Source organism: Bidens hawaiensis, unplaced genomic scaffold (genome assembly GCF_021521415.1).
Source record: "Bidens hawaiensis isolate Kalapana, Puna unplaced genomic scaffold, B.hawaiensis_p1.1 tig00000702_1, whole genome shotgun sequence".
Taxonomy (NCBI): domain Eukaryota; kingdom Viridiplantae; phylum Streptophyta; class Magnoliopsida; order Asterales; family Asteraceae; genus Bidens; species Bidens hawaiensis.
Window position 1 is genome coordinate 2543547 of NW_027491042.1, and position 4705 is coordinate 2548251.

At 35.6% G+C, this 4705-nt stretch overlaps 1 pseudogene; it reads right to left on the bottom strand.

Moving 5' to 3' along the window:
- Positions 1-1040: 1040 nt before the first annotated feature.
- LOC143532189 (UDP-glycosyltransferase 75C1 pseudogene) lies at positions 1041-2368 on the bottom strand (annotated as a pseudogene).
- Positions 2369-4705: the final 2337 nt, after the last annotated feature.

The window sequence follows — 4705 nt, forward strand, 5'->3', positions numbered from 1 at the left end:
CAGCCACTTTTAACGTTATTTTCACGACATTAGTAACAAAACGTCAAAATTAGTGCAATTTCACTTTTGCCCACCTGAGAGCCCACACATATATAAATTATGCGTGCGCACCGCATGTAGGGCGATTTACTCGTTTCCTGCTTGACATAAATCATAACTATCCACTTTTCAAAGTAAATGAGCCAAAATTACCATATATATTCATTTTATTTCAATGTGTTTGTATTCTACATGTGGCCATTTAATTAATCAGTTACGATTCTTACTGGTGAAGTTGAACCCTTCATCATCTTACAATAGTGAAGTTGGTTCCGGAATGGTTGTTATATTTATAGATGATGTAAATCTTCAGGCACCTTTGAACATCTACAAAGGCTGGTAGTTCAATCATCTTGATACCATCATTAATGAAATATAACTTCTAGAGTGTAAAAGTTTTAATGAATAGTGCACATTTTAGTGGTCATTTTTACTTATTCTTTGCACTTATGATTCAAAGATTTTATGTCAATATAAGAAAATTCGGTTAGAAAGAAGTAACATTTTGTAATCCCTATATAAGAGACTGTAAATAACAAACAACAATATATCCAAAATCTGTGTTTATAATAGAGGTGGAGCCTCAATACATAAGTGAAACAAAATATATAACGCGTCTATACGCTAAAGACAACTAAACCCTAATAAATAATAGTGACTAGTAATAATCTATATTTAACAACCATATCGTAAATTCAAAAGTTAAGGCCTTATTCATATTATAACCACATTTATAAGTGAAAAATACAAAAATAAAATAATTGACCAATAAGTTTAACAAAATAGCCGTGGGGTTTTTGTTTTAAAAAAGATCATTTGCCATTTTTTATTTAGTTTAGACATTGTTCAACCATTCAAAAGCTTCCATATGACGCATTTTACTGCGCCAACGACACAAATTTTGACTTGGTGCGACAGATTTTCATCTAGCACGGGAGAATGGATATGCCGCACCAAGACTGAATCTACCATTCCATCTAGCCATACATTGATATCTTATTTCAAGCATCATCCACGAAAGCTCGAAGATTAATCGCGGACGATCCACCATCACCGAGAGCTTGTCTTGCCAACTCCCTCCATTTCTTCGCATTCCTCCTCATCTCTCCATCTTCCATCACCATTTCCACACACCTCTTAACCTCCTTCCCCTCCACCACTCCATCACCCTCCCTCCTTTTCACCATAACCCCTACTTTCCGAACATCCTCAACCATCTTCCCATTGGTCGCCTGATCCGCCCACTGCGGAAACCCAACACTTGGCACACCAGCCACCAACGCTTCCATAGTCGAATTCCACCCACAATGAGTCACGAAACACCCAACCGCTCAATACCTCCACCTGATCACACCAACTCACTACCATCCCATTCTTTTTAACCACCTCCATCTTACTCAATTCCACCACTTGATCACCATCTCTAACCACCCATAGAAACGGCCTACCGCTTTCAACCAACCCCAAAGCAATCTCCTCAACCAGATCCATCAACAAAGTCACCATGCTTCCAAATGAAACATACACCACCGACGCTTTCGCATGCATGTTCAACCATTCCACATAATCTCCCGCCGTCTTTTCAAAAAAAATAACAACTAATAGTGCTCGATGGAACAAGCGGTCCAACAGGAAGCATCACAACCGTTTCAATCGCTCTAAGGGATTCAATTTCAAGTTCATCAAAAGTATTCACAAGTACTCTCGGAGATACCGATACTTTAACCACATCAATATGGTCTTTCATTATCTGTAATATAAACTTATACTCCTCGGGGCAATCTGGCGACAAAAAGGAGGGCAAATCCACTGCATTTAACGGCGGAAGCCTGGGTAAATTAATAACAAACGCTGGGTCGTTGTTGCTACAAGACGATATCAAGTCTTGATAGCCGCTGAAATAATAATAATATATATCGAAAACAGTAGCCGGTTGGCACCAGAGGAGAGTGGATGCCAGACCATGGGCATTGGCCACCTTTGCAGCCCATGGTACGACACTAGTGTAGATCAGGTGATACAACGTATGACCAGCAGCAGCTGCTGAAGTAATGATCTCCGTGACGGCGGGAACGCCGTGAGTGGCAACATCTGAGAAGAACTGTTGCAAGGTGGGTGTTGGTTGTTGGCAGTCTGGAAATGGCGCCAAGGTCAGGTGGTGGTGGTGGTGGTGGGTGGTAATGCGTTGGATGACTGAGAGAGTGGTGGAGAAGGTGACGTGGAGGCCTAAGTCAAGGAGACGGTTGGCTAGACGGAGGGATGGGTTAATGTGGCCTTGGGTTGGGTAAGCCACGATTAGGATATTGTCTTTCCGGTGGGATGTTGTCATTGTGGCGGAGGTAGGTTGCTTCAGGTTATAAACGTGTGGATGTTGTTCATTGTGATAGTTGGATATTTAACCATCAGAAATAATAATAATAATAATAATCTTTAAATACTATTAAAACAAAACAATTTTTTCACATGACTTTCCTCTAAGCTGTCCACATATGCAATCCAGTCAGCAACTTTCCATTCTCTGATTCTCTATTATGTCGTCACGTGCCCTCTTGATACAATCACCCTATATTTAAACATTAACAATTCATAATTTTTTATCTTAAATATATTTTTTTCTCTTTCTCTATTAACTGGATCTTCTTTCACCATCTCATATATTCCGGCTACTCTAGATCTATATTTGTATTAATCGTTTTCTGGTAAGTTTATATTTTATAATAAACTTCTGATTGTTGATATATGTATTTCCGACAACATTATATTTTCTTCTGGTTATTGTTCCCTCTAACCTTTATATCTTTATTTTCTTTGTTAACTGATTTATTAAAATCAGTTTAGGTTGTAAATCAAAAACGGCGATGAAGCTTATATGTGAACGTGTTTACGTTTTTCCGGTTAGTTTTTCCGTTAAGTTTTTTCCGGTTATGTGTTATACCTATAACAATGGTTGTTTTATATTTATTTGAAGTTTTATATTTTTCTTTCCTCTCATATATTCCGGTTAATCTAGATTTAGATTTGTATTAATCGTTTTCCTGTAAGTTTATATTTTATAATAAACTTTCGATTGTTGATATATGTATTTCCGGCAACATTATATTTTCTTCTGATTATTGTATAATAATCAATATTTTAATATCCAGCTTAATGTATTTAAAAGATTACATAATTGAAGTTCAATAATAATATTATTGAAATAATAATAAAAATAATAGCAGAAAACTTCTAAGTATGTAAAATTATATGTCATATAAAGAGAGTTAATTTAAGTAGTAAAAGAAAATATGGAATATACAGAATAGATAAGATTGTAATTTAATTTTAGTAATAAAATAAGTTAAGTGAAGATAGGCTTGTTAGTGAAGTCAACATTGATCTAAAATTTTATGTGAACGTGGCCATCCATCCTTATCTCTCTACTTTCTTCGTTGCAAAGCAAAAGTATTATAAATTCATATTTCAAAAGCCTTAAGCATTCACATACTTATAAGAGGGGAAATGACACATGTAAGGGTAAGCTTCATGGGTTCCAACCCACAAAGCAAACCCACCCCGACTCATGTGGGTAGATTGCCAAATTATAATTCACAGAAAACCTTTGCCATGAAGAATATATGAATGTTGGAAAACATAAATGTGTGTTAATTATTATTATTACATATAGATGTTCTAGGGTATTTGTAGGTAGGTGTCGCCAGTGATATTGTGATTTATGGGTACAAGAGGGTAGAAATGAAATGGCAATGCGTGATTGACCGGTGCATGGGTAATACCCTTGAGTGCCCCTTCCACTCTAACACCGACTTGAACCAAATTCCGACGATGGCTCACATTTCTAGCAAACCAAACCATAATAGTTACCTTGTTACCATCTCCACTCCATAGTCAAAACCCCTGCCTCCTCTGAACCATCGCACCCGGACGTCATAACGCAACCAACGTCCTTCACTCATCTCTAACACAAGGTAAACCACATATTTACGTTTAATTACATGTGTGTGTTATATGTACACATACATATAGACTTACTCCAAATATATTTCTATTAAAGTTTTCCGACGATACTTCGTGATCATCGGCAAACCAAAAACAAACTAAAACATCAACAAGATAACCACGCTATCTTTCTTTACCTTGATTCGGTCAGGTCGTTAAGTTCAAAAGTCCCTCGTAACAGTTTCCGATCACCTGCCCTTTTTTCGCGACGTAATTAGGAAGAAGAAATATTACAAATTATATTTTTGTTATTATTTCAATAACTAGTGAAAGCCTAGATAGTTAAAAACGGTTAATAACAAAACCCCTTAAAACAAAGGGTCTATGGTTCGAACCTCTGTTTTCATATATAGTTTGCATGAAGAAGATAAACTAATTCATATTTTATTATAATTATTAAATGATCCGCTCACAGTCTTTGTACAAACTAATGCTTAGTAACTACGTCTTATAAATTCATGACTATATCTTAGAAATTTTCTTTTATTACTTTTACTCAATATTAACTTAATATTCCGTCCGTAAGTTTTGTAAGTTTACTAACTATAATACACAAGTTTGTTTCATGAACTTATATATATAATAATATGAACTTATATATATAATAATATAAGTACATTAATGTTACTTATGAATCTATTATTCATATTTTTTATTATATAGCAACAAA